General features: G+C 32.1%; 1 long non-coding RNA gene across 2 annotated transcripts; it reads left to right on the top strand.

Annotated features, from left to right (window-relative positions):
* The first annotated feature begins 16,368 nt into the window (after positions 1-16,368).
* On the top strand, positions 16,369-23,482 carry LOC119516259. Of its 2 annotated transcripts, XR_005213266.1 has the most exons (4): positions 16,369-16,826; positions 19,957-20,037; positions 21,222-21,295; positions 23,396-23,482. It is a non-coding gene; the product is annotated as an uncharacterized LOC119516259 (long non-coding RNA). The 2 variants fall into 2 exon arrangements; XR_005213261.1 differs by lacking the exon at positions 23,396-23,482 and having other exon boundaries at positions 21,222-21,326.
* The last annotated feature ends 816 nt before the right edge of the window (positions 23,483-24,298 follow it).

The raw sequence follows: 24,298 nt of genomic DNA, 5'->3' as shown, positions 1-24,298 counted from the left end.
CATGATTTAAACACTCAAGAAACTACAATTAAAAGGAATTTCCTCTTTCTAAGTCATCTCTGAAAAACCCACAGATGATACCATATTTAATGGTGAAAGACTAAAATCTTTCCTAAGATCAGAAAGAAGACAATGTTGTCAACTCTTGCCACTCCTACTCGATATTCTACTGGAGGATTGTCAGGACAGTTAGGCAAGGCAAAGATAAAAGGTATCCAGATTAGAAATGAAGATATAAAACTACTTCTATTTGCAGATGACATGATCTCGTCTATAGAAAATCCTAAGGAATACACAGCACACACTCCTCACACACAACTATTAGAACTAATGAAACAGTTCAGCAAAGTTGTAGGATACAAACTCCATATAAAAAAATTAATTGTATGTCTATACACTAGCAATGAACATAGCAAAATGAAACAAAGAAAATTCAATTTACAATAACACTAAAAAGAATAAAATATTTAGGAATAATTATTACAAAGAAGTGTAATGTACACTAAAATGACAGAAATCATCAAATAAAAATATAGAAGATCTAATATATGGAAAGACATCCCATGTTCACCGATCAGAAGACAATACTTTAAGATGCCAATAAACCCCAAATTGAGATACAGATTCAAAACAACCCCTGTCAAAAACCCAGCTGCTTGTTTTACAGAAATTGGCAAACTGATGCTAAATTTCATATGAAAGAGCAAGTTACTGAGAAAGAAATAAGTTGGAGGACTCATATGTCAACTTAAAAAACTTGCTACAAAGTGTCATTGATTAAGACAGGATGGAAATGGCAAAACTATAGACATATAGAATAAAAGAATGGAATTGAGAGTTCAGAAACAAACTCTTACATTTATGTACAATTGCTTTTCAACAAGGATGCCAAAATCAGTAGGGGAAGAACAGTCTTTTCAGTAAATGGTGCTAGGGAAAATGGATATCCACAGACAAAAGAATTGTTGAGTCCCCAGTCTAACACTGTTAATAAAAATTAACTCAAAATGGATTATAGAATTAAATATATGAGTGAAAACCATAAAAATCTTAACAGAAAACAAAGGAAAATACTCATGGTTTTGTTTTCAGCAATAGTTTCTTAGATATAATGCAAAAGCACAACTGACAAAAACCAAATGAACTGGACTTCACCAAAATACTTTTTAAATGTTCTACAAACATTACCATCAAGATAGTGAAAAGACAACTCACAAAATGAGACAACATTTTTGCAAATCATAAGTCTGATAAGGGAAATATGCTAATTAAAGACAGTTTTGGGGATTGAATCATGCACCCCACAAAGGCATATTCAGATCTCAACCACTAGTCCTGTGGGTATAAACCCATTCGTAAATAAGACCTTTGAAAGTCTATTAGATAAGGTGTGCTGAAACAGAATGACAGTGGGCCTTAATCCAATATGGCTAGGTCCTTATTAGCATAGGAAATTGGACACAGAGAGAAAGCCATGGGAAGAAGACAAGGTCAGTGGAACCTGGAGGAGAAAGAAGGCACTGCCATGTGCATTGCCATTTGACAGAAAAGTCAAGGACCAAGGATCATGACAGCCAGTTCCAGAATACCAGTCTTTGTGAGAAAGCATCACCTTTCTGATGCCTGGATTTTGGACTTCTCCTAGCTTCAAAACTGTGAGCCAATAAATTTCTGTTGTTTTATCCAGCCCATTGTATGATATTTGTTTTAGCCGCTTAAAAGCCAAAACAGTCAAGTATCAAGCATGTTTTCTGTTCCCTCTTGATATTTACAATCAATGACACAATCCATTCAAGTAATCCCCTTTACATCCTGTGGAACAGGGGCAATCTCGATTCCAAATTAATTAAATAATTGCTGTGTACCCCAGTAATATCTCTAAATCAGTAGAGAAAAAAATCATAGATTAAATACAATTTTGTAAGTGGATTATTAGAAAGATTTTTTTTTAATTACAAGTTAATTTATTAGTCTAGCAAAAGAGAGAGGACCAATTTAATATAGACAACTTTGTCCAAATACATTCATTTTGATTCTGGGAGAAAAGCACCATTTCTTAGTCATTGATTCAAATTATATATACTCTCTTATAATGTGGCATTTCAACCCCACAAAGAGTTGTCTTCCAGTGATACCATTACTGAGTCTTCAATAGACAGTTCCACTGTTTGAATAGTCTAACTGCTTTTCATGATGCCAGAGTACAGAATGACACAACCAAATATAATAATTATTAACCCATAATCTTAACTTAAGCTATATAAATTAATTGTCAGGTCAGATAGAAGGCTGCATGGAATTCCATGGCCATGAATATTCCCTTCAGCAATTATAGTCTCAGTTTTCCTGGCAGAAGCATTAAAGGCAGGGCAGGCAAACAAATCTGCTAAAGCTTCACATTGGCCAATTCCAAAAAGAAGGTAAGGGATGGTCAAAAATCCATTGATAAAATGCATAAACATCAGCCTCCCAGGGAAAAAAGTAGAATGGATAAGGATGGAGAGTATGTTGGAAGGTTGAATGAAAAATATCCAGCATACCATAAAGGTTTCAGAGTTTTTAAATTCAAGAAGCCAAACATCACTGATAAATTTGAAGTTTCCTCTACATTCTACTATGGTTATACTCTCCTCCTTTTCTATTTCCTACCCCAGGAAATTCACTAAAATCAATTTAGTGTGTGTTCTTTCTGTTCCTGTTTTTATACTTTTTAAATATACATATATTCCATAAACATTACAGTATTGACTTGTGAGTTTTTTTTAACTTTTTTATATCAATAATCTACTTACATACCATTCTATAATTTATTTTTTCTCCACTCATGAGTATGATTATAGGATTGGTTCATGATGATACATATAGATTTAATGCATTTTTATTAAACTGTACCAAATTACTGTACATTATATTATTTCAACACATTACATTTTATTCATTATTTTCATAACTGATTGACTCAGGCAATTTTCATTGGTAGACCCCATTTCCTGTCTTTAAAGGAAATATCTGGTATAGAATTGCTCAATCTTAGGGTATTTGTACCTTCAGTTATAGTAATACTGCCAATTTGCTCTATAAGGTAGTTTTAGTAACTTTTATTCAGACCAGTAAACTAAGACAGTTCCAATTTCCAGTATCCTCATTAAAACTTTGTTTTGTCAGACTTTTTATTTGCCAGTCCTATTTCTTTAGTACATTACTAACCATTTGATCATCGTTTTACTTTTTAGATATTCATTAAATTATTTTCTGATTGGGCAATTATTAATCAAGTGCCTCACCCTTGTAAATACCATGCTTGGAGCTGAGGATAGGGCAGTGAAACAAACAAAAAAAAATACCACATCACATGACTAGATTACATTCTAATTTAAGATGAGATATATAATCAATAAAATAAATAGGTAAATTATATAGCATAAAAGAATCTGATTGCTGCTGTGTCAGGGTTATTGAGTGTACCAGTTTGTATATATTATGTCCCCCAGAAAAAGCCATGTTCTTTGATGCAATCTTGTGGGGCAGACATATTAGTGGGGATTAAGTTGGAATGTTTGGATTAGGTTGTTTCCATGGAAATGCACCCCACCCAGCTGTGGGTGATAGCTCTGATTGGATTATTTCCATGTAGGTGTGGCCCCGCCCATTTAGCATGGGCCCTGATTAGTTTACTGGAGCACCACATAAGCTCAGACAGAAGGAGGAGGCTTGCTACAGCCAAAAGGGACACTTTAAAGAATGCACAGGAGCTGAGAGAGGAACTGCAGTGTACAGAGACATTTTGGAGATGGCCTTTGAAAGCGGGCCTTTGCTCCGGAGAAGCTAAGAGAGGACAAATGTCCCAAGAGCAACTGAGAGTGACATTTTGGAGAGAAGCTGAAGCCTAGAGAGGAACATCCTGCAAGAAAGCCATTTTGAAACCAGAACTTGGAGCAGACACCAGCCACATGCCTTCCCAGCTAATGGAGGTTTTCGGGACACCATTGGCCATCCTTCAGTGAAAGTACCCCCTTACCTTAGAAACTTTATGGCCTTAAGGCTGTAACTTGGTAACCAAATAAACCCCCTTTATAAAAGCCAATCCATTGCTGGTATTTTCCATTCTGGCAGCATTAGCAAACTAGAACACTGGGACAGTGCAATTTTACATTGGGTAGCTGGGAAAGGCCTCACTGGAACAATGATATTTGAGCTAAGGTTTGAATGATGTAAGGAGTGTGTCACACGAATTTCTGTGCTACTACTGAGGACAGAGTGAACTGCAAATTCAGAAATCCTGAAGGAATATTGTTCCTGTGTGCTTGGTAAATAGCATAACAAGAGCAGAACAAAACAAAACAAAACAAACAACAATAAACCTTTGGCAGGCATAGAATGAATGCAGAAAGTAGTAGAAGAGGTTAGAAAGATAATGAGAGGATAGGATCTACCAGGGCTTACAGCATTGTGAGAGTATTTGCTTTTACTCTGAAGGAAGAAAGTCATGGTTTTACTATAAAATTACTCAATAGTTTGAAGTTGGAAGAGATGGACGAAGGTAGACCATGTAGGAAGTTATTGGGATAATCTAGAGCATACATATATCATTTTGAATATTGGTGATAGCAGCAAAGTAGCTGAGAAGAGATCAGATTCAGGATGCATTATGAAGGTGAAGCCAAGTTTTTGTTGATAGATGGATCAGGTGTTCAGTATGAGTGAAAAAGCATGTTCAAAGATCTTGCCAGGATTTTCACATGATCAAATGATGAATGCAGTTGATATTAACTGAGATGGGGAAGGCTACAATTAGAACAGATTTGGGGGAGGAGAAAGATGAGATCTTCACTTGGAACATATCAAGCTTGAGATGACTTCTAGATCTTTAAGAACATTTGGAGGATAGGAGAAATGTTCATGCTACAGATACATATTTTAGAAATAGCCATGTATAGACAATGTATTTAAAAATAATGATAAAGTTTTTCCTTTAGCCTGGTTCCAGAATAAGAAATTACACAGAACTTTATATAGCTAAACAGAGTCCAGAAGAACCCGAGTGAGCTGAGCAGAGCCGTAATGTTGTGTAGCTCTCATATTATGTGAACATGAAATATATTTTGTTGTAAGAACCTGCAGTGTTGGGGTTAGAAAAGCAAATGCTGATTAATTCATGGAGTTACATCTTGTAGGAATATATTATTTCATTGAGAGTTAGCAACTGCTCATAAACAGATCTCCTTTTCCTCATATTCATTCCAACACTGTTATATTTCTAAAGCACAATTCAATTTTTTAACTCATATGTTTTCCAATTAATAACACATTTGAAGATCTTATTATGGATTTATTAAGTATTACTTATTTTCTTATCTGTGAAATGCATTTTAATATATTCTGATGATTTTCAAATTGGTTTTTCCCCTTATAATCTGGTTGAGTAGCAGCTAGAATTTGCATATTTTAGATACTAATTCTTGTCAATTTCTGATGTTGAAACTTCTTCTTTCCATGTATCACCAGTCTGTTAAGTTTGCCTGTGGTGCTCTTCCTTCATTGAAAAAAAATTCTAGATTTTTTGATGTGCTTAAATTCATGAATAATTTCCTTTCAAAGTTTTTCCGTAAATCTAATTTATTTAATTATTTGTTTGATGGTTTATTTGTCTGTTTTTGCTTTTGCAAGTAATTTCTAGCCCTAAGGAACAATGATATTCACTGGCATTTTTTTTTTCTTTATTTGCTTTATTGTTTTATGTTTCTTATTAAGGCCTTTATTTCTTAAATTAAAAGATTATGTTTGGAGATCTTGTTAAAAATTAATTTTTCTCCTGAATGTTTGTTGTTTCCAGACAATCTGGTAAGCAAATAATACTTTTTTCATTGGTTTATTGGTGACAATGAATATATACCTGGTTTCACTATGTGAATCTGTTTTTGAACTGTTTTCAGTTTAGAAATTAGTTTTTAATAAAACAAGTTATTTTATCATTTGATTAAAGTATTACTCTTAATCTAACAAATTTAAATGTTTTTGTTTATTAATTATTAAAGTAATACCACATGGTTCTTTTTTTTCTGGCTTTGTAGTTTGTCATATTATCTAGTAATGACTCCATTTTTCATTTTCACTTCAAATTATATGCAGATATTTAGGCAATTTTAACCTTTCATATACATTTAAGATATTTGTTGAGTAATTGAATATAATTATGTTTTGACTTTTATTTGGGGAGCTTGATTTATATATTAAATTGTGGTTTTCTATGTGTGGGTCAGTTGTGCTTGAAAATATTCCTTGTACATGAAATGAATGAGTATTTTTTGTTTTGTTGGTTCTATATTTATCTACTAGGCCAAATTTATTAGTTTAAAAATGTATTTTTTCCTAAATAATCAGTTAAAAGTGAGTAATAAAAATTTATAATTTAGTATTTCCATTTATTTTCTTTCAATTTTATGCATATACATGTATGTATTTAAATTGGTAAATAACTTGTTTTGAGATTTATATAAGTTCACAATTTTGCAAGTTGGTGGTGGTTCATCTCTTTTACCATTGATTAGTGTTGTTCATTTTTAAGCCAATTAATTATTTCATTATGAATAATATTTTATCTGCTATTATATTGCTCTACCATGAACAATATTTTATTGTTTGGTATATTTTCTTTTCTGTATTTACATTTTTAACTTCTCTCTATCCCTTTGTGTGTGTGTCCCTTATATGTGTTCCTCAAGTGAATAATCTGTCTGATAATTTAGTTTCATCCATTTATATCTATTGTGGTTACTTATATCTTCATATTTTTTTCAAGCATCTTTTTTTACTTATTGATGATACTTTCTCATGGACTCCTTTTTTCTCCTCTTACATATTAATTTTGCATTTCTTTATTAATTTTATTCTTCCTGTAATATTTCATACTTTATGCACACAATACAATGCATTGGGAACAGAGTCAAAATAATTAAATGCACACCAAAATCCTCACCAATCAGCTTAAGAAGTTGGCCTTTATTAATACTTTAAATTTTCCTATGTTTTCACTCTAATCTCGCCTTTCTTCATCTACCCTGAGATGACAGTGATCCAGAATGTTTATCATTCCCTGGCATCTCCTCAAAATTTTGTCATAATAACATATCCCTAAATCATATATTTTAAATTTCTCTTTGGCATTTTATGTAAATTGAGTTTTGCTGTATATTTTCCTTTGTGAATTTTTTTTTCAGTCAATATATAGTTGTAGAATTATTCCATATTCAGGCATATAAATCTAGAGCATTTATTTGTTACAACAGCAATAGAAAAGTAATACACTAAAGTATTTTTGAAGTGAACAAATTAGGTAAGAAAACATAATCTTCTAGGCATGAAGACTTGTCAAAATATCAGAATTAAGATAGTATAGATGCAATGCATGAATAGGTAAATATGCCAATAGACAAATATGCTAGACTAGAGACAACAGATAGAGACTCACATGAGTTTAGTAACCTTATATAAAATGGATTTAGCATTCACTAAATGGTGATAAGATAATAATGGTATCCATGTGGAAAAATGAAATTATATTCCTATATTACAGCAAAAACAAAGTAAATTTAATTCCACATGTTACAAAGATGTAAATATGAAGAGAAAATTAACAGATTTAAAAGAACACATAAAAGTACATCTTCATGATCTGAGTAAGAATTTCTTTGAGAGACAAAAATCATGTCTCTAAAAGAAAAGAGTGATACAACTGATTACATTAAATATAAAAAATATAATTCTTTAAAAGTCATTTTAAGGAATATAGAAAGAAAAAACACAACATGGAAGATATGTAGCTATATATATGTATTTTACAAATGAATAATATCAAAGTTACATGAAGCACTCCACAAATAAAGAGGGGAAAGACATGCAGTCTAAAGAAAAGCATCCAAAGATAAATATAAGGAAGTCACTTAGAAAATGGAAAAGAAAACCAATAAGGACCGAACACATGTAAAGATGTTCAAAATCACCAGTTATTATCCAAATACAAATAAAAGCATAAGAATTTACCATTCTGCTCCCATTAGATTGGCAACATTGATGACAATAACAAAGGTTTAACAGCTTGTGAAGCAATGGTATACAATAAAGAAGTTGGTGGGATTTACTGTGGCATGACTTCTTTAACGAACAATTCGGCAAGTTCTTTTGAAGTTAAAAATGTTCCTAACCAATGACTCAGGACAGAATATATGTATATATTTAAAATAAATAAATAAAAGTAGCCTTGACAGTTCCAATATTTCAACTTAAAAATCAAGAATGGTGAGTCATATCTCACACAGAACTCTATCAAAAGCACTTGGATGATTAACGATAATAGCTAAAATGTATTTAATACTCACTGTGTAATAACTTGGTTCATCATCCTAGCCCTTTAAGAAGATTTAAAGCTATTATCTTCATAATGGCCTATGAACTAGAAATCATTATTATCTCCCTTTAAATAGACAAACAGTAAGGCAAAGAAAAGTTGAATTACTTGCCCAAGGTTACAAGGTTATAATTGCCAAATGTTTTGAATCTAGGAAGTCTGATTCTAGAGTCTGAACCCTAACTACCAAGTTAGGTGGTGAATTAAATTTACAAAAAACAAAGGAAGAAAGAAAGAAAAAAAAACTGATCACAACCAATGAGAATCAACAGAAACCTGAAGCTTTTCAACAAAAAAAGCGATCTAAAAGCTTAAAGTCAGTGGTGATTTTCATGACACTTATAATTCTGATACATGTTATTTTCTTTTCCTGCATGACAGACATTTCAGAGAAAACAAAGGGTATGCAAAGCTCTTATTACCAAAGGTAATTGTCTTAGGGAATGTCCAAAGTAATAATTTTCTGGCTCTGAGCCAAATAATAAAAGGTCAAAATTCAAAAGCATTGATACTAATAGAATATTTTACAATTGTGAAAAATAACTTAAGGGGTACATAATACAAATAATGCACAGTGAAAAGTCTCTTATTTATTCTCCATAACATGTTTCTTAAAAATCAAGACAAAATTAAAATATGAAGCATTATTCTTGGAATGAATTTTTCTAAATTTTATAAGCAACAAATATAAAATGAATAAAACACAAAAGGGAAAATTTAGAGTAAAACTCCAAATGAGTTAATATTGATATAAATTATCCAAACATTTAAAAATGATACAAATAACATTATCCACTGTGCTTAAACACTAATTTGATCATCATACATTTAAAAATCATTATTCTTAATATTTTTATATGTACATGTAAAATGAGGAAGTATATATAAACCATCATAAGCAAATGAAAAGAAATTAATTTTAGAAACTTCTGATAACTTTTCAAAAGTGTTTTTTCTTTTATTTAATGGGTTTCAGTTATTTTGAACATTTATATTAATTAAGGAAACTAGATTGGTGAAAGTAAAAGTAGTATATTTCCTGAATAATTTTATATATGTACATAAAATTATATATACGTATAAAACTATATACATATAATCACTACCTTTTTAAGTAATATTTATTCACTTTCTGAGTTTACAAACCAAAACCAAAATCTAGACATTTCAAAAAATTTTAGATTTTCAGGGACAATTAAAAAAAATAATTTAAAAATAAAATAATATTGAATTCCCCCTCCCAACAAGATGAATTAATGGGGAACAGTTTTCTGAGAGCATGGCATGCCCTGATCATGGGATTATCATTTGGCCCCCATCATACCTGTTCTTTCAGTCATATAAAGTCAGCTAGAGGCAACCTGCATGCAGGAATAGCGTACATCCCCATATGTAAGGCTGCAGACAGAAAATATGTTGTGGCATACATTGGCCAATTTTTGTCATTCTTTACAGAGCATTTTAAGAGAAGGAACTCTTTAAATGGGCAGAATCAGCTGGTGAAAAGGGTGTGTGGAATCTTTCTGTTTATAGTCCTCCCCTGGCTGTTCTGGATAACAAGAAGAGGCATTTGAGTCACTGGCATTTCAGAGGTGTAGGGCTGATTTTCTTCATGTTCAGATGGAAAAAAAGTTGGTTTGTACAGCCCTGGAGTTTTAATTCTCATTTTTCCATTTACTAGCCTGACTCGTTTCTTCCTTTCTCATTCCCTTTCTTCCAATTTACCAGAGCAAGTAACTTCGCAACCCGATGCCTTCATTCCAGGATATATTTTTTACCTCTTAGTAATTTCTGATTCCCTGGCTATGTTTTGCATCTTTGGTTTAGGAGGCGTCTCAGCGGTGAAATTGGGCTCAAGCATCCCATATCAGGACATTTGAATAAGGCTGGCAGTTCTCCATCTTTTAAAAGGAAGTTACTACCAAGTCCCATAGCCATTGGGAACAATCCAATGTACACCAATTTATCCACCAGCCAAGAGTTTTTATTTGGCCACGGAAAAGCCAGGTTTTTGTAAGTATACACACTCCAAAAATAACAGAGTGAAAAAGCAATTTAAAAGAGGAACCTTCTGGCAACATTAAAGGACTACTGTATTCTAATACCATTAAAGCCAGTGGTCAACCAAAAGGGACCTTATGTCCTGTATTATCTTTATTCCCAATAATCACTCAAATTTGCACTAGGGTTTGAAAATTTCTTCAGAAACTCAGTCCTGCTTAGGTAAAGCAGTAGAAATAAGGCTTTTTTTCTTTTGTTTGTTTTGCTTTGTTTTTGCAAACATTCAGGATCTCTTACCTGAGTAAAGGTAGCCAGAAATCCTTCAACAAATTCACCCTTGGAAGGATTCACTCAAAGTATCTCTTCTCATTGCCAGATTTTGGGGGTAGGGGAAAAAAATAAGTCCCAACAGCATGTGTGAATCTATAAATATAAAACCAGCTGATTTTCTCCGCAGCAAGTGCCTGAATACATGCAGATAGCAAGCAAGTATTCACAGAGCTGTAGTGGTTCCTCAGCTCTGTTTATATGTAATTAAATCTAAAGTTAGTAAACATCATCCTGTTTTTAGTGACAACCTAGCTGATAGTCAAGTTACATTGAGTTTATTGTGATGTCCTGTTTCTCATAATTCTATATCAGGGTGCTCTCAGGCTTTGTCCTTCATAAATCTTTATCTGTAACTCCCATTGTTACTCCAGCTGTGCATCTGCCACATATGATTAGTCACATCCTTCAACATTTTTCAATGAGATTAAATAAATTTTGTTTCCCAACAATACCCAACCAAAAATAATTTGTAAAAGCAATGGTGAAAGAAAGTCTTTATTGACATATATATAAAACTTCATACTATTCATTAGCAGTAGACTCATGCTAAAAGAATGTTCAAAGAAATCCTAAAAGCAGAAGGAAAATGATAACAAAGAGAAATTTGGATCAGATCTTCCCAAAGAAATGAAGAGCCCTTGAAATGGTAAATATATTTGACTTTTTTAATCTTTTAAAATGATAAATGATAGTGTAAAGTAAACAAGCATGATTTATTGTTAATTTTCTTACATATACAGAAGTAAAATACGTGACAACAATAGTACACAGACCTGAAAGGGGGAAATAGAAGTACACTGTTGCTTACCTCATGTAATGAGGTGGTTTAATAGAACTTTAAAGGGGACCATGATAAATAAAAGATGTATACTCTAAACCCTAAGAAAATCACTAAAATAAAAACAATATAGCTAATAAGCCAACAAAGGAAATCAATAATTTCAGAAAATACTCAATGCAAAAGAAAGCTGTGGGGGCCTAATGGGGAATGAAGCACCACAAAACCTAGCAGCCTGTGTGACCAGGAAAGAAGCTGAAGGTCATCAGATCTGCTCAAGAAAGAAACTGTGTATAGACGGTGTCATAAGCAAAGAACTGAAATGCCCATCCCCTGATCACTGTTGATAACATACCTCCAGGACCCTGTGTCAGGAGACTCTGCTGAAACTTTGTTCTCATACCCTATGTAATGTTTTTGTCCTAAACTCTTACAAGCTGCCTTTTGCACTCCTCACCCTTGCAGAACACAAACTTCCATTTTCCAGCTGGCTGCCACCAGGAAGAACTCTCTCCTGTTTGTAAGTCCTAATAAGCACACGCCTCACTCGGTGCCTGGCATGTTCTTTGGTCTTGGGGCTGTGCCAACACAAGCCCTTCAAAATCTTGTTTGAAACAAAGGCCAAAAAAGAAAAGAAAGAGAACAAAGAATGGTAAAACAATTAGAACTGAAATATTAAGATAGTTTCTTGTAAATATTTTAGATGATCAATCCCAATAATATATAAAAAGAATAATATATTATGATTAAGTATGTTTTATCATCATCTCAATATATAAGAAAAGTATTTGTCACCTAACATTGATTCATAATTTTTAAAATGACAAAAACCTAGGAATTTTAGAGAATTTCCTCAATTTCATAAGGCACCTATGAAAAATCTACAGTTATCATGACACTTAAATTTGGAGGAATATATGCTTTTCCTCTTTCAAGAACATGCTAAGGACTTGATCAATAATCATATGTACTCAAGATTTTACTGGAAGTTCTAACCAGTGTATAAGGCAAAAGGTATCTGGTGTGTGTATATATATATATATATATATATATATATATATATATATACACATATATATACATGTGTGTGTGTGTGTGTGTGTGTGTGTGTGTGTGTGTGTGTATATATATATATATATAAACTCTTACATGTAATTTTAACCCAATTAAAAATGGAAAACTATTTGAACAGACACTTTGCAAAAATTGTTCTGGCAAATAGCATATGAAAAGCTGATGAACATAAAGTCATTAGGGAAATGAAACTTAAAACCACAATGAAATGTCACTATACACCCAATAAGAGCAAAAAACTGGTGGCAGCAATGTAAAATAGTGCAATAACTTTGGAAACAATTTAGTTTAGGAAATTTTTTAATTCTTTAAAATTACACCTATCATATGACTTACCATTTCACCCTTAATTATCAAGAGAAATTAAAGCAAATGTCCATAAAAGGACATTTATGTGAATGTTCTTACTCCTTTACATACAATAGTCAAGAACTTAAAACAACAGGTGAATGGATAAACAAATTGTGATATATCTATTCAAGGGAATACTACTCAGCAATAAAATGGAACACTATATCAATACAAACAACGAAATAGATGAATCTCAAAATAATTAAACTGAATGTATGATGTTAGAAAAAATGATTACATGCTATACAATTATATTCATAAAAATTCTACAAAATGCAAATAATATATAATGACAGAAATCAGATAAGTGGTTCTTATCTGGTGATGGGAGGCCAGGGAATTGTAGAAAGGAAGATTTACAAAGGTCATGTAAGGGATTCTTTTGAGAGTCATATATATGTTCATTATCTCACTTGTGCTTTATACATATATAGAGCTCACTTATAGCTATATATATATGCAAAAGCATATCAAATTTTATACTTTAAATATGTGCAATTTATTATAAGTTAATAATAGCTTAAAGTGGTTTTAAAAACATACAATATGAATAAATATATCTAACTCACTACTCAGATATAGTCCCAATAAAGACATAGCATAAACACAAATAAATGAATACATATATATATACATACATAAGTATATATGTATGTATGTATGCATGTGATGGTTGGGTTCATGTGTCAACTTGGCTAGGTGGCACTGGCCTGACGATTGCTGTGAGGATATTTGAGGCTGGTTAATAAACCAACTGGCTGGTTTGTCGGATCATCAGTCAATTGACTGCCTCTGACTGATGACTCATCAAGGGGCGTGCTTCCACAGTGAGAGAATGCAATTGGCTGGATTTGGTCCGGGTGATCAGTTGGAGGCTTATAAGCCGGACGGTTAGAGAACCTTCACTTTTTTCTTCAGCTGCTCAGTGAAGCATTTCCTGGGGAGCTTGTCGAAGTTGCCAGTTCGTTTCCTGAGGAGTTCATCAAAGTTGTCGGTTCGTTTCCTGAGGAGTTCGTCAAAGTTGTCGGTTTGTTTCCTGAGGAGTTCGTCAAAGTTGCTGGTTCATTTCCTGAGGAGTTCGTCAAAGTTGTCGGTTCGTTTCCCAAGGAGTTCGTAGGACATCTTCCTTGGAGTTGACAGCTTGTTGACGGCTCTGCAGAATTTGGACTCGTGTGCTCCTGCAGTTGCGTGAGTCACTTTTACAATTTGATAATCAGAGACATCTCTCATTGATTCTGTTTCCAAGGAGAACCCTAACTAATACAATGCATGTTAGTATAATGTGTGATTCAGACTCTGACTCATTTCAGATTTCAGCTCCACCACATATAAGCCATTAACTTTGCAGAGGTTACATAGTTTTTTATCTGTAAAATGAGAATGGAAATAAAACTGTCTTCATAAAGTAGTCATGATGATGTAAATTTATCATGTTTAATTCTATATCATTAAATTTCTAAAATATTATTTTTAATAACTATATAGTATTCCATGATATGAAAATATAATAGTCAAACTGATCTGTTTTCCATTAGGTGTTGTTCAGGTTAGTTTCCTGTGAACAAGAGTGACTAAATCTTTGTACATAGAAATGCTTAATTCTTAATGATAACTTGATATACCTCTAATAAAAGCTTGAGAGTGTTATTTTTTTTCCTTCTTTCACTTCTTCCACTCTTGTTCAGATCAACATTGTTTCTTGCTTAGAATATTCCATTCTGAATGCAGCAGGAAGATTGATCTTTAAAAAAACACTAATCTTATCCTCTGTGTCTTTTTTTAATTTTCTAATAGCTTTACATTGGAATAATAGCAAAAGCAAAATTTCTTACAATCAAATTTTTGCTTCTAGTGGGAGGGATTAGCTGGTGGAATAGCAGAGATCCTACCCAAAACAACTAGGATTGCTAGAAAAAATATGGAATTTTTTTAAAGGTACTTGAGAGACCTTGAAGCAACAAGTACTACGAGGGCTAAGACTCATGAAAGAGAACCTTAAAAAAGGAAAATGGCTTGAAATTCTTTTCCTGAGGACTTCTGTCAGTTTGGATACAGAGAGCAGAATTATTTGACCTCTATTAAATTATCTTTATTTCAACCATTTTTTTTCATTTTAATTAATGATTTCTAATGTTTACTATTAAAAATTGACTCTAGTTTTGTCTATATTACCAAAGCAAAATACTGGTTATTGATTAACACTGAAAAGAAATAAAGAGGTTAAAGTTGAAGCGTAAGGGGATTTTAATTAATAGGGATAGAGTCACAGTGACAAATTCTAGCCTTATTGCACTTTCAGAGAAGGAACAATTACTTTTCTCTGGATGTAAGCAAAAACTAAAGATGTGTAGAATAATTAATTGACATAAGTATTAAACATCATGTTCCCCACTCAAGAGGAGGAGCAAAATTATGAATATTTTTCTTGGTAAATGAGCAAGTAAGGAAGATTGGATGCCAATTAACTCCTGACTATTGGGTCAGAACAGAATTTATTGAGTCTCCCTGTCTAATATTTCACAGTCTAAACTGGACTGAGGCATTTCCTTATAATGTTTGGATCACTAGAATATGATTTTTAAAATTTGAAAAGGGAGAGTATTTAAATTTTAAATAAACTTGTAAGGACAATAATAAATAACTGTAACTAAAGATCTGCTAATTTTTAATATTTATGAGCATTTACATTAAGTTTTCATTTGCTTTAAGTTAATCCAAATAAAATTGGATTTACAGTTAAATATATAGCTAAATATGATCATGTGGTACACAAATTTAAAAATTCTCCAAGAAGCCTTAGAAATTTTCCAGTAAATTAGTTAATGGGAGAAAATATAGCCAGTTTTCAATGAATAAATTACTCACCAATGATTTACTGAATATTATTCATGCACTGAGGACATGATGGCCATTATAAAAGATGGAAAAAGTCACTTCCATTGAGGTAGTTATAATTCAATGTGTCTTAGAAAAGATACACTAAAATCCATGAACTATGCATGATAAGTGGGGAAAAAAAAGGTGCTTTATAGTTAGGTAAAAGGAGCTATGGAAATTTGGAGGATAAGAGAGCAGTGAAAATGGCCCAACCAAGGAATGTTTTCTATAGAAACCAATCCAGAGTTATAAATTGAGGGAAGGGTAGAATTTGGTGAGGGAGGCAAGAAACAGGAAACAAAAAAGTCAAAGGCAGGTTTGAGCTCAATGACGTACTAGTGCAAAAAACACATTGATCTAACAAAAGGAGAGGGAGCATGGGTCAATAATGGGGGTTGGGGGTGGGAAAGAAAGGAATGAATAGAAGGATGACATCATTAAACAAGGTAATTTTTCTGGTCTAATAAATTATTAGGAGTTGTATGGTGTGCTAGGTAATAGAATGTTTTCTGGAATCAGATGACAGGGTCAAATCCTGTATCTACCACATCATAGTTATATGACTTTGGGAAGCTACTTAATATCCCTGCTTCCACCGGAAAAAAAAAAAAAATTATAAATGATAGTGTCTATCTCAGAGGGTTGTTTAAGGAGCAAGGAATAAAAAGTGCCTGGCTATCTTACTTTTCTATTGTTGCCATAGAAAAAGAATACCACAAACTTAGCAGTTTAAAATAACTTTCTCTTATTTTCTCACAGTTTGTAGATCAGAAGTCCAGGTACAATGTGGCTCAGCTGGTTCGCTGCTCCAGGTTTCACCAAGACCCAAATCAAGTTGTAGACAAGGCTCTTGTTCTTTTCTGGAAGCTCTGGAAATGAATCTGCTTCCAAGTTCTCTCAGGTTGTTGGAAGAACTCAGTTCCACAACTCTGTAGGACTGAGGACCCCATTTCCTAGCTGGCTGTCAACTGTGGGTCACCTTCAGCCTCCAAAGGCTGACTGCATTCTTTGGTGGGTGTCTCCTTCCTCCATCTTCAAATCCAAATCACAGCCAAGTCAATGCTTCTAATCTGTCTGACCTCCTCTCTGACACATCTGTGCTTTGCTTTTCATCTTTTACTGCTCCTAAATCTTCTGCCTTGCTCTTCCACTTTTAAGGGCTCATGAAAAATACATTGGACCCAAATGAAAAATGCAGTTGAATTTTAAATTTCAGCAAAAGACATCAGAAAAGTTCCTTCACAACGTTACCAAGATTTGAGTTTGAATAACCAGGAGACAGGAACACAGGTGTGTGGTGGTGGTAGGGCATGTATCTTTAGAGATCTGCCTAAAATACTGGCACTTAGGAAACACTTCTGAAATGCCAGCTACCAATATTTTAATTATTCAGAAAAAGTGAAATTTGTTCTCCTTCCCTCAGAGTTAACTCTCAAATCTCCTGGAATGCAGACTTTAATGCATAAATGACTTTCTGAATTTTGCACTCGTCAATGTTTATGTGTACCATGATTCTGAGCAAGATGATTTAAGCTATTGTTTAAATAAGTGTTAATAGTTTTCTGAGTGGAACTCATTTTAAATCCGTAATCTTGAGTTTAAGTGATATAGTAAATTAAATTAGCAGAAAAGGAAAAAAAAATATTTTTTACTTGCATTGCATATGTGATAATAATAAATGAAAAGTTAGAATTGTCACTTTTCATCCCACTGTTAAATAAAACCTCATTAGCTTCAATATATACCATTATATTTAGGTGTTTAGCTCCTATTTTTCTTCAAACATATATTATAATTCAGTAACCTAAATGAAAAGTTAGAATTGTCACTTTTCATCCCACTGTTAAATAAAACCTCATTAGCTTCAATATATACCATTATATTTAGGTGTTTAGCTCCTATTTTTCTTCAAACATATATTATAATTCAGTAACCTAAATTATGATTAATGGTGAGCAATTAAAATACATCCCAGGGTCAATTATTTATATGCTCATGGTCTTATAGTTCATCATCAGATGTTTCATCTCCCTAAGGAAGAATTTAATAAATTGAAATTCCATTTTGGTGCTTGTTTCATGTCTTAAAATGTTTTGGTCCCTTCACCCATTCAAATTTTTTAAAATTATTGGGAATCTTAAACCCAAAGATCTTTTGTTTATGTGGATTTCATTTATCAATATTTACTTTTCTAGAATATTTGGTTCACTGTTTTTCATTCTTTTTTTCCTTTTGCCTTTCATATTGAGATTTCTTTGTTGTTGATACAGATATTACATTTTATTTCACTCTAATTTTGTTGTTCACTTATTTTTCTAACAATTACACTAGAATTCCAACAATTAGTTTGTCTAGAGAATGCATAAAGGCATGCCATCAGAAAATTTTGTAAGTGGAATTCAGCACATTAAAATATAGATGTTAAACAACTGGTTTTAAAAAATGTAATCAAAATTAGAAGAGAAGAGAATTTCCTTAACTTGAATTACAGTCAACATTTTAGTTAATGGAGAAACTGGATGCTAATTGCATTTAAGAATTGGAAAAGACAAAAGGAACCAGAGATCATAATCTGTAAGAAGCTAAAGGAAAGATAGAAAATTGTCATTAATTACAGAAGATATAACCATCCATGTACAAAAAATGAATCCACAAATACATTGTAAGAACTAATTATGTTTTTTTCCCCAAGCAATTACCCATCTGCTTTCTCTCACTATAAAGTAGTTTTCCCTATTCTATAATTTCATATTATAGAAATTATACAATATTTACTCATATGTGCTTGGTTCTTTTGCTAGGCATAGCATTACTTTTTAGATTTATTCACAATATTTTTGTATCTCAATAGTTTCTTCCCATTATGTTTAATTGATGAATAGTATTCTATTTTATGGCTATAATACATAATTTTTTATCCATTCACCAGTTGTCAGAAATCAGCTGAACTTATAGGTATAAGTCTATTCCTAGGCTTTCTATTTTGTTTTACTGTTCTGTCTATGTTTATTTCAACATCACATTCTCTTGATTACTGGAACTTTAGAGTATATCTTGAAATCAGATATTCTAACTTCTCCAATTTTAATTTTCTTCTTCATTTTAATATGAATTTTTTTTTTTGCATCAATTGGTGTTTTCCTAAAATAAAATCTGATGGCATTTTTTATTTGGATTTTGCTGAATTTGTAGTTGTGTACAGGTAGCATTTCAACAATATTTTTTCCCTCCAGTCCATGATTATGGTGAATTTCTCCATTTATTTGGGTTGCTTCAGTTTCTCTGAGCAATATTTTGTAATTTTTAGTGTATATGTATTAATTATATTCTGTTATATTCATCCACATGCATTTCTTGCTTTTATGCTATTGCGTATGACCTTTATAGTTTAATTTCATTTCCACTGTGTGTTAGTATTAAATAGAACATAGATTTCAGTACATTGACCTTGTATCTTATAATAGACTTGTTAAATTCATTTATAAATTCTAGTAGCTTTTTTCAGGTTTTTGGGTTTTTTTCTTAGGATTTTGATGTATATGATCATAAATCTGCAAAGTCAGTTTTCCTTCTACCTTTTTAATCAGACTGTCTTTTCTTTCTTCTTCTTGCCTTGTTTCACTAACCAGCACACTGAGGGCAATGTTGAACAGGATTGGCAATCCTAGATGTCTGTAACTTGTTACTGGTGGTAGGGGGAAAGCATTCACCCTTACATACAGTATTTGTTGTGTTTGCTTTTGTTTTGTTTTTGTTTTAGATGCCCTTTATCATGTTATGAAAGTACTCATATTTCCAGTTTGCTGGAGAGAATTTTATGATGAATGAATGTGGAATTTGGTCAAATGCTTTTTTCCATGTTTTGAGATGATGATATTTTCTTTTTTTCCATTATTAACACAGTGAATTACATTGTTTAAGTTTTCTGAATGTTACTTTAATCTTGCATTCATTGGGTTAATCTCTATTGGTAATGATGTAATATCATTTGCTATATTGCCTGGTAAATTTGATAATTGAATAGATTATTTGGTAACTTTATGGGGAATATTTCTTGCAACATCTTTATCTGGTTTAGGTATCATGGTAATGTTGGCTTCATAAAATGATTTGAAGTTTCATCGCTCCACTCTATTTTCAGAGTTTGCATAGTGTTGATATGATTTCTCTCTTGATTACTTGACAAATTCACCAGGGAAGACTTCTTGGCCTGTGGTCTTCTGTAAGTGAAGTTTTTTATTAAAATACCACACATTTCTAAATAGTTCATATGTATTATAATTTATTTTAGAATGTTTTTTCATTTCTGCTTGTGTGGTCATTTTGATCATGGAATACTGGGATATTTATAAAGGTGATCCTTTTATGTCCAAATACTTGAAGATTTTCCTGGTACCTTTGGGCTATTGATTTCTTCATTAATTACATTCTGGTCATAGAAAACACTCTATTTAATTTTTATCCTAAATTTATGATCCATTTTTTATGGCTGAGTACAAGGTCTATCTTCGTATATATTCTATACATGGTATATTCCATATACATTTGAAAAGAATGGAATGTGTTTTCTATTGCTTTTCTATCAATTACTGAGAGGTCTCTATAATTTTGGAACTGACTTTTTCTCCTATTGTTTTGTTTGTTCATTTGCCTGTTTGTTTTTCTTCACATATTCTTAAACTCTGTAATTAAGGGCTTGTTATGTCTTCTTAACAAATTTGCCCTCTTCTTATTCTGAAATATTCTTCTTTATTCCAGCTAATATACCTTATCCTAAAGTCTACTTTGTCTGATGTTAATATATCTCTGCTAGCTACCTTATAAATGTTTCCTTGTTGTATATTTCTCAATATTTTACTTCAATGTATTGGTGTTTGTATATTGAAAGTTTGGTTCTTACAGACAACACGTACTTGGATTTTTTTCATACAGTCTGTCAATCTCAGCCTTAATTGGAATGTTGGACTATTTAAGTCAATCATCTTACCAGCTTTTTCTCTTGTAGTTTTTCCCTCTGTTCTTTTTTTTCCTTTGCCCTGCCCTTTAATACATCATGGATTTTTTTTTGTATGTGTATTTCACTTTATTGCTTCTATTATCAAATTAGTTATAGTTCTTTGCTTTGTTTTGTTTTTTTTTTTAGTGTTTGCTGTGAATTTAGAGTATTTATCCTTAACACAGCATCCAGTTTCTTCAAATGATTTTATTTTACCTTATATTTAATGTAAAAACTTTATATCAGTTTTCCATCATTTCCCTTTTACAGTATTTTGTGCCATTATTGTCATATATTATATTTCTGCAATGCTGTAAACTTTATACTATATTTTCCAATAAAGATGTTCAAAATTGGTGAAAAATAAATTTACCTTATATTTACCATTTCTGCATTCTTTATTCCTTTAGGTAGATGTACATTTTCAACAGCTATAATTTTTCTTCAGCCTAAGGAATCTCCTCCAATGGCTTTTATAGTGCAGGTATGCTAGTGACAAATTCTTTTAGCTTGTGTTTTTTCTGAAAATGTTTTTGTTTTCCCTTCATTGTTTAAAAATATTTTCATGGATATAAAATTCTAGTTTGGCAAGTTTTTTCTAGCATTTTCAAAATACAATTACCTTGCTTTATGGCTTCTGCATTACTTTAAAAGTCAGAAATTAAATTTAAATTAACTATATAAGGAAAATAAAAATATGGAAAGCAGATTTATTTCAGATGGTACTAAGTGGAGGAAAAAGGTGTAACAATGTGGCACTGTAACAGGGTTAATTTGTCCGTTCTGGATATTAGCGATTCTATCCAACTCCCAATTTTTCCATTCCCTCAGCACATACAAAGTTATACTTCACTGAAAAGACTTCCATGATGTTATTCTAAATATTCCCCAAGGTTGGACATTAGTGTTTAAGTTTGGGGCTTCTCCCCACCCTCATTTCACCATAAAAATCCAATCTGATTATAAACGAACAGTTTTTGTTTCTCTTATTTTTGTCACCTTTTTTTTTTTTTAATTGGAGAGCAACAAAGAGGAAATGGCCCTAATACCAAAATGAGCTACTATTACTTTTCTCTATTCATTAAGAAAGACATTTAGAGACTGAACATATAGAATTTAGAGCAAATAACAATTTAACTAAATTGGATTGTGCACTAGCCCCTGTTCACTACAACTGTTTGTATCTAAGTAAGAAAAAAGTGCTATCCAATAAGGGCAAGGCGTTAATATTATAAGTGAATAAAATAGTGCAAAACCATTATTAAAACATTTGCTAAGCCACAAAAGAAAGTGAGAAGGAAATAAGTTTACACAAGCCAGCAAATCCTGGCATCAACAATGTACATGTTGTTACTTAAAAGAGACAAATGATAAATATTGCATAGCCTATGTTCTGCAAGTGAAAATGAGAAAGTAGTAAATATATAAAATATGTTCTTGCAAATCTTATTAAAGAAAATTCGAGGATTAAAGCAAAAACTATAATTGGTTTTGACAGCAAAGATGGTTACTAAAGTTTGGAGGACATTTTCTCACTTCTGAACATTATGTTTTCTCTCCAAACTTTGCACAGTCTCCTTTCATTAGAGAATTGAAGAGTATGACAGATGATTATATACATTAATACTACCTGCAACCCCCCAAAATATTTATGGATCATATTAACAAATACCCAAGCTGCTAAGTAGCAAAAACACTGCTCATTGACCTCCAGGGAGAGTTCTTTATAAGCCTATATGATGTCCCAGATTTCAGAAGAAAAAATTACAGCAAAGGTTTTTTAAGTTGTACTATTTCAGGTGATTTTAGAAGGAAACTTATGTCATGGAGAAGACTCCAAATATACAGTATTTGGATATTAACTGTGCCCATAGGAATTATGAGTTGTTTGACTCTGCAGAATAATTGGAATATTTTTATTGAATGAAAAAAACTCTGTAAATTACTTTCCTGCAAATAAAGGAATGAAATAGGAACAAAGTCAACATATTTTGATGTTTGGTGGTGATTAAGTAGTTACTATGGGTTAATTTGCTGATTTAACATTTATTCATATATTCAATGTCTACTGATTACCACTATGCAACTCCTCTACTAAGCAATTTACATACAGGAAAAATGTAGACCTGATTTTGAATCCAGAGCTCAACTCCTGACCACAAATCCTACTATGTGTTACCAGATCTGTAGATTACAAATAGAGTACTAAATGTAAGAAACAGAAATAATCTTCATTAGGATTCAAACAACAATGAACATACTAGAAAAATATGATAGAGGTTGTTTGTCCCAAATTCACCCACACCTTGGTTATCATATTTTGTATTTTTTCCATTAAAAAAAAAAAGCCATTTTATGTAAATTGTCAGTTTCTCCCTACCTAAAGATGATTCAACTACTGGTTGTCAGCTAATTCAAGATGGGGCAATCACAGTTCTTTTCTGGAAATTTCCCATGTGGTATGCCTTTGATGTGGTTGAAACTACAGTTTGCAAGTATGTAAAACACAAGAGATAAGAATTACAATGGGTATCACTTTAGAGGTCTTGCATGCAAGAAGACAATGGAGTGTTATCTTTTAAAGCTGAAAGAAGAAAAAATTCCATCAATCTGGAAACCAAATATGAATGTAAAACAAAATGTGAGAGAATTCATTGACAACAGACTACACAAGAAGAAGGAAGAAATATGATATGGGTCAGAGATTGAATCCACACTCAGAAATGAAATATTAATTTTCTTTTTTTTTTCATTTTTAACTGTCTTAAGTGATAATTGACTGTTTAAAATCAAAGAATAAAATGTGTTGTGTTTTCTGTAACATTTGGAGAAGTCAAATTTATAGCCACATTGACATAAAAGGTGAGATGGAGGAATTGGAAGTATGCTGTTATAAGTTCTTTAAACTACACATGAAGAAGTATGATATTATATTCAGATTGTTTTCAAATGTTTACTGTGTACCCTGGGTAAACAAAGACAAAAGTTAACCAAAAAAGAAATAATTAGATAGAGAGTGAGATATTAATAATCCATGTGGAAAACACATAATTATAGAGACAAAGAATAGACCAGTGAAGTGATGTTCAGTGGTAGGATGTGGATATGACCACAAAGAGGCCCCACAATGGAATTTTTAGGATGATCGAACTGTTCTGTAGGTTTTCTAATGGGGTCATGCAACTGGACTCAAAATTTGTCAAAACTCATAGAACTGCAGAGCACAAAGAGTGAACTTTTCTCTGTAAATGTTTTTTAAAAAATCAGAGTTTCAAAGGATTCTAAGATGAAATGCAGGCTCTGGTAAATGAATCTGACTGTATTATAAATGCATAATCTTACCAAAGAGATTGTGGGAAAAGGAGGTGACCTAAAAACTCTTAGGAAATAGAATTTTGACTGGATATTCTTGTCTAACTGTAGAGAAAATATTTTATGTTTCTGCATGATTAGCACTTTCTGAGCAAAGAAAATAAATAAATGGAAG

This window comes from Choloepus didactylus, chromosome 2 (genome assembly GCF_015220235.1).
Source record: "Choloepus didactylus isolate mChoDid1 chromosome 2, mChoDid1.pri, whole genome shotgun sequence".
In the NCBI taxonomy this organism is placed as follows: Eukaryota; Metazoa; Chordata; class Mammalia; order Pilosa; family Megalonychidae; genus Choloepus; species Choloepus didactylus.
Note: the sequence above shows the minus strand (reverse complement) of the source record. Positions and strands in the feature narration are given on the sequence as shown.